The sequence below is a fragment of the Apodemus sylvaticus genome, chromosome 6, assembly GCF_947179515.1.
Source record: "Apodemus sylvaticus chromosome 6, mApoSyl1.1, whole genome shotgun sequence".
Classification (NCBI taxonomy): Eukaryota; Metazoa; Chordata; class Mammalia; order Rodentia; family Muridae; genus Apodemus; species Apodemus sylvaticus.
In genome coordinates, this window is record NC_067477.1 from 135,728,098 (window position 1) to 135,735,676 (window position 7,579).

Below are 7,579 nucleotides of genomic sequence, written 5' to 3' on the forward strand. Positions count from 1 at the left end.
TGGCACTCCAGGGTGTCGACGGGGAGACTCCCTAGGACGCCGTCCAGTTGGCACATTGGGAGTCTGGGATGGTGTTTGTGTGTAGTTCATCTGGACTATGATGTACATATAGCTCAGCCCCTGAACGTGCTCAAGAGGTGGGACACATCATTCCAGGAAGGACCGTCATCAAGCATGAGTTTCCTTTTTCTTGTCTCCTTATCATGGATTTCAAACAGCGAATGTATTAGCTCTCAACCAGCTTCATGAGAAACCGCAGCGATAGTTGTTTGCTGCTGCATGGCTACCGAGAGAGGCAGCTTCCTCGTAGTTACCTGAGTAGTTACCTGAGTAAGCCTGGCGGTGAGGTCATTAAACTTGAAAGCTGCCCTGCCTGAGGAGCGTCAGGTCTCGTCAGGGTACACACGGTAATGGCCCTCATAAAGACCCACCCTCTCTGAGCCTGATAAGACAAGGTGAAGGTCCAATTTGTCTGCCATTTCTTAGTTCCTTCTAAGTTAGAGAGTTATCTAGAACCAACAGTCTCATTTGACTCTAAGAACTAAATCTTTTTATTTTCCTAAGATGTATTTTTTTTACTTTTGTGTATGAGTGCTTTACCTGCATATATGTCTGTGCCCCATGTGTGTATCTGGTGCCCACAGAGGTCAGAAAACCTTGCCATTCCCTCTAGACCCAGAGTTCCGGGTGGTTGCGAGCCTGCGCTCAGATCCTCTGAAGAGCAGCATGCTCCTCAGCAGTTGCTCCAGCCTCTCCCTTTCTTTCCTCAAACCCCGTATTGAAGAGTTAAATTAGACAGGTAGATGCTCAATAAATAATTCTTTGTTTTGTTATTTTGAAACAGGATCTTACTGTGTAGCTCTGGCTGGTCTGAAACTCAGAGATCCAGCTGTTTCTGCCTCCTAAGCGCAGAGAAGCTTAAAGGTTTACTCTGCCACATCTGGTTTCAATTAATCATTCTTTTTGAATTTCTTCGAAGCCAGGTCCTTCGCCACCATACTTACCTAACTCGGGATAGGAAAGTTGCTTTGAAGCTAGTTCTACTTTTTTCTGACACCACAGGCACCACAAGCCAGAGGCTGTCCTTTTCCTTCTCCTCCCCTTCCTCCTCCTTCTTCCCCCCTCCTCCTCTCCCTCCTCCTCCCCCTCCTCCTCCCCTTCCTCCTTTCCCTCTTCCTCCTCTCCCTCCTCCTCTCCCTCCTCTTCTCCCTCCTCCTCCCCTTCCTCCTCCCCTTTTGTCTTCTCTTTCTTCTTTTGGAGATTTGGTTTTGCCATGCATCCTAAGCCAAGGATTACTCAAGGTAATCCTGCCCCGGCCTCCTAAATGTTGGGATTGTAGCTGTGCCACCACTCCCAGCTATGGAAAACTTTCTGCTTACTCTTTCCAAAATATCTCTTTACATTCTGCGACCTAGGAGGTAGAGGCAGCAGGACTGGTTCACACTCCATCTGGGGCCATGGTGAGCTCCGTGCTGCAGTGAGGCCTTGACTCAGGAAAACAAAAGAAATCAGCTCTGCCATCATCCTTCAAACTTTTCTCACACTGATGGACTCCGGTGTCTTCTCGTGTGAGCCTGCCCATGTTCTAAGGCCCAGCCTTCCACCCTGCCCTCCCCAAACCTCCCTCCACGACCTTTCCCTTCCTTTTTCTGTTGTACTGATCCATTGATATGGACGATGTCCCACAAAACTTGAATCCAAGCGCATGCCTGGTCACAGGCTGCACCTGAGCAGCTGTGTCACCCACACAGGTAGATGACAGACTTTCCTTGGAAGTGGGAACCCTGGAGCAGCTAGCACTGCCACCGTATTTCTCCTGCTTACCTCCCAGTCTGTAATGAATGCTGCTCACACACACCCCAGCGCCTCCATACCACAAATCTTTGAGGAATAACAGGGTATCCATTAGCCTCAAAAATTTCAGTCAGTGGGGACTGGTGACACAGTCCAGTGATTCAGAGCAAGGGCTGGGCGGTGGTGACGCACGCCTGTAATCTCAGCACTCTGGGAGGCAGAGGCAGGCAGATTTCTGAGTTCGAGGGCAGCCTGGTTTACAAAGTGAGTTCCAGGACAGCCAGGGCTACACAGAGAAACCCTGTCTCGGAAAAATCAAATCCAAAAAAAAAAAAAAAAATGCAGAGCAAGGGTTGTCCTTGGGGATTCAATCCCGTCCAGAGAATCCTATGCTAGTTCTGGCCTTGCGGGATACTACAGTCATATGGCACATTTACATATATGCAGGCAAAACACATACACATAAAATAAAAAGAATTTTTTTTTTGAACTTTGGTTTTTTCAAGACAGGGTTTCTCTGTGTAGCCCTGGTTGTTCTGGAACTCACTCTGTAGACCAGGCTGGCCTCGAACTCAGAAATCCGCTTGCCTCTGCCTCCCAGAGTGCTGGGATTACAGGCATGTGCCACCACCGCCCGGCAAAAGAAATCTTAAAAACAAAGATCTGCAGGGTATTTATAACTCTAGTGGTCTTAACATGTACAGTTTTGTGTGTGCTGGGGGGCAATCTTGAGTATTGTTTCTCTTCAGGCACTGCCATCTTAGTTGTTGTTTAAATGGTCTTAATTTCCAGATTCACCTAACATCCATCCATCCATCTGTCTCTCCATCTATCATCCATCCATCTGTCCATCTGTCTGTCCATCCATTCACCAGTCAGCCATCTATCTATATTTTTTTCTTTGTTTGTTCTGAGACAGGGTTTCACTGTGTAGCCCAGAATGCCTGGAACTCGCTCTGTAGACCAGGTTGGCCTCAAATTCACAGATCCTTCTGCCTCTGCCTCCCAAGAGTTGGGGTTGAAGGATGAATGCACACCCCACAGCTCACTTACTTATTTTCCTTTATGTGTGTATATATGTGCGTCTAAATGCGTTTATGAGTGAAGTGTGCATGCAGATGTCCTTGGCAGCTGTGATTCCCTGGGTTTACAGGCAGTCACCAGCCCCAACGTGGGTGATGGGAACAAGACCCAGGCAAGAGGAAACATTCATAACTATTCTGGGTTCTGCCTTGCTTTTAAAGGACAGGTGTCTTGCTAGGCCCAGGCCTCACCAGTTAGGCCAGGCTGGCTGACGGTAGTGCAGGGTTCTTTCTGCTCCTGTTGCTGTTCAGTGCTGGGACCGAAGCATCTGCTTCCACATCTGGCTTTTTATGGATGCTGGGGAGGGAACTGAAGCACTTTACCAGCTCAGCTATCTCTCCAGCCTCCCTCACATAATTTTTAATGCCTCTCCTTTCAACACACCTTTTAATTTCCCTCCCCTCAGGTTACACTCGGTGACTCACTTCTCTGTGTGTGGAGTGTATATGTGCTGCTGCGGAAAACAACAAAACATGCACACGCATTAGACCAGTGGGCTGCGCTCCAGTCCCTAATTATTTCTTCTCCTCCTCTTCTTCCTCCTCCTTCTTTCTCTTCCATTTTGAGGTCTCAAAACATTGGTTCAGAGTGGGTCCTTTGCACAGAAATCTTTAGATGAAAGATTTACACACAATCTAAAGAGGAACTAGAGTATATGAGCCACAAACGTCTATTGAATAGCAAATGAAAAAAAATAAGCTTTTTTTTTTTTTTTAAGAAAAAACAAAACCCAACACTGGGGTGTCCTGGGAGACTCCACTTTATCCAAGTGTCCAGGGGGAGCATCACCGGCAGTAAACTATAAGTGAGATCGCACACCTGCTGACATGGGCGTAAAGCCTTTGTATCATCTCTGTCTTCCACACCTCATCCCCTCAATCCACTGCTGAGGACGAGTGTCTGAAGCACCTGACCAGACCTGTTCAAAACATCAGGATCAGGGAAGGCTAGAGAAAGACTGAGCTCGACTCCCATGGGTTGGGGATGGTGGCAATCTAATAACTAATATATAATATGGGTAGAGAACTTACCTAGCATGTGCCAAGCCACAGGTTCACCCTCCAGCCGCACCCTCCAGCCATGGGTGTGTGTGTGTGTGTGTGTGTATGTGTGTGTGTGTGTGTGTGTGTGTGTGTGTAGGGAGGAGGGGGCATGGTGGTTCCTGCCTTTTTTGTTTGTTTTCTTGTTTCTTTGTTTAGCCTTGGCTATCCTGGTACTCACTCTGTTGACCATGCTGTCCTTGAACTCACAGAGATCCGTCTGCTTCTGCTTTCCAAGTGCTGGGGTTAAGGCGTGTGGCACCACAGCCCAGGTGTAGTTCATGTGCTTTTAATGATGACACTTAGGTGAAGATTGATAGGCGTTGTGTCCAATCTCATACAGTGAGACCCTTCCTCAAAACAAACAAACAAACAACAACAACAAGAACAAAGACAAAAAAACCTAGGTCAGGCATGGTGTCCTATGCCTGTAGCCTCAGCACTTGCCAGCCAGAGATGAAAGAATCAAGAGTTCAAGGTTATGCTTAGCGACAGAGTGAGTTTATGGTCAGTGAGTGCTTCCAGAGACCTGTCTCAAAAAACAAGCAACAACAAAAGATTCCAGATTGGTCTTGGTGATACAAGGGAAATTGGGGTCCCCTCTTGGGGTTCTTAGACTCATTAATCAAAGAATGTAAAAAAAAAAAAGGACTCAATCAGAAGCTCAAGGACACTTTTATTAGAGGTTAAAAGAAAACATCCAGAGCAGGTAAACTTTAAATCCCAGCAGCCTGGCAGAGGAGGAGAGAGGAGACATGGAAAAACTGTTCCCCTGAGTCAAGCCAGTGGAGGAGTCAGCTACAGGGCAGCCAGCAGCCACAAGGGGACAGGGGGTCTCCGAAGAAAGAACAACAGAGTCCCAAGAATCATAAAAAGCAGAGTTAGGTTCTGGCCAGCATTAGAAAGAGAAGACAGAAAGAAGAAAAAGGAAAAGCTGCACTTGGAGCAGGCAGACTCTCCGGCTGCTTGGGTAGTAAGGACTGCACCAGGAAGAGGGGATTGTGGGAAGGAAAAGTACAGGATGTCATTAAAGGACTAATTATTCTACCTCTCTGCTTTAGAAGGCTTAAGGTGAACCCACCTTCCTAAGGGTGATCCCTTGGCCAGGTCACTGACCCAGGCCCAGGCCCCTGATTCTCTTGACCAGAAGTTTCCCCTAAATAGACCTTTGTTGCTACTCTAACACACAGATAGGGAAAAACAATTGTTTGGAAAGAAAAAAGAATAAACCTGCAGTCTAGCAACACTGAACCAGTGCTGATGTCTTAGACTTGGCAAAGTCATGTTTTGTAAGATATCAGCAATGATAATAACTCCATAAACACATATGGGAGCCCTCAGTTCTATTCTTGGACACATAAACAGCACCATTCCTCCTTACCCCACGCCATCTCCTCAGCTGGGAGATACTTTAACACACAGGGCATTGCACAAGGTATCATGTGGCACATGCCCGTATCCCAGGACCTGGGAGGAAGTGGGGGTGGGGGTGGGGGGTGAGGGGGTTACATGGTGAGTTTGGAACCAGTCTGGGCTGCAGAAGACACTGCCTTGGCGCTGGAGAGGCGGCTCAGGGACGACCAGGGTTCAGTCTCTGACACCCACACGGCAGCTTACAACTGTCTGTAACTCTTGTTTTGGAGGATCGGTGTTCTCTTTGGCCTGTATGGGCACTGCATGCATGTGATGTACAGACATACATGTAGGCAAAACACCCACACACATAAAATAAAAATAAAATATCTTTTTAAAAAGAAGGCAAGCCACCACCATCCGACTCTCTCTCTTGCCATCAGTGATGACACAGAGCAGTGAACACAGGAAGGAGCAGCCTTGGTGGCCATTGCAAATCAGCGTCTCAAGATAGCCCAGGCTGGACCCCAACTGTAGAACTAGCTGAGGATAACCTTCAACTTGTGATTTTCTGCTTCATCCTCCCTGTGCTAGTATTACAGGCCTAGGCCACCAAGCCCGGTTAAGGAAATGCTGGAGATCAAACCCAGGTTTTCAACTGTGCTCAACAAACACTCTTCTAACTGATCCACATCCCCAGAGGGATGGAAATGTGTGCAACCTTTTCTGAGTTGTGAGTTAACTGAGAGATTGGGGCAGGAGGGAGGTTAGAGGCTATCCTCCTCGAAATGCTATAAAGGATATCGTATCCAAAATTCTCTGTGCTCTAGGTAGAGCTATCTAGTCTATGCTTCCCTGTACCCCAGCCCCACACACGTGGAGTGTGTCATGCTACTTCATGAGTGTGGTGGTCAGAGGATTAACCAGTGGGGGTTGCCTCTCTCCTTCCACCCTGTGGGTCCCAGGGCCTGAATTTTGGACATCGGGTTCTCAGTGAGGAACTAGATCAGAAGATCCGCACAGGGAGACATTTGAGACTTCCAGCTTGCCCCTCACCCTGCCGACCTGAGACAGAAGCCTCGGCCTGCTTTTTCTCCCGCCAGCAGGGCCCACCTGCAGGAGGACCGGTCGGACAAGTTCAAGACAATCAGGACTGTTTATCACAGCGGTTCGACCTATCGGCTGCGCCGCCTTTGTTCGAACTGGCCAACCCAAACGGGGCTGAACAGTGTGTCTGCCCCCCACCCCCACCCCTCCAAAGACCCATAAAACCCGGCTCTGGAAGAGAAGCAGCGCTTCTACCCTCTGGCTGCTTCTTTATTTTGTTGTGTGAGATCTTCCGCGGCGTCTGCTGCACGTTGCACTAGAGGTCTTACATTGCTCCCACCCCCCCTTGTTTTTTCGAGACAGTTTCTCTTGTGTAGGCCTGGCTGTATTCGAACACACAGAGATCATCCTGCCTCTGCTTCCGTAGTGCTAGGATTGAAGGTGTGTGACCCCTGCCCGGCTTTTTCCTGTCTTTTAAATCTTTGTTTCTAAGACTTCCCTAAATCTTCGAAGACTAAGGATGCCTTGAATCTGAAAGAGAGCAGGGAGGGATATATGGTAGAGTTTGAGGGAGGGAAGTGGGGAATTAATGCAATTCTATCATAATCTCAACAAATAAAATAATTAAAATTAAAATGCGTAATAATCAAAGCAAGCACTATCTGGGCTGGGGATGGCTCAGCGGTTAAGAGTTCTTGGTTCTGTTAGTGTTTCTTAACCTGTGTTGAGTCGCCTATGAACATCGGAAAACTGGCGTTTACATTACGAATCATAACAGTACCAAATTACAGTTAGAAGTAGCAATGAAAATAATTGTATGGTATGTGTGTGTGTGTGTAGGTCACCACGACGAAAACTGTATCAAAAGGGTAAGCAAGGCTGAGAAGAATCACTGCTCTGGTTCCATTTTGAGCACTCACAAGGGGGCTCCTAGCCATCCATCCATAACTCCTGCTCGCGGGGATCCGCAGCCCGCTTCGGACTAACGCGAGGACCAGGCATGCCGGTGGTGCACAAGCATGCAGGCAAAAATTCGTACACATAAATAATAATTTTAAAAGTTTGAAAAGGCATTGGAAGGTAAACGGCCAGGCGCAGCGCAGACGAGTATTCTCTATTGTCTTTCCTCCAGGAAGTTCTCGGTTTGGCTTGGTATCCCTTTCGGCTTTCACGTCCAGTCTCGTCCTGGTGTCCCCGACATCCGGTCCTCTGGGGGCACTGGAGTCCCCGCCTCAGGTCTGGGGCGGCGCACACCTGGAGAG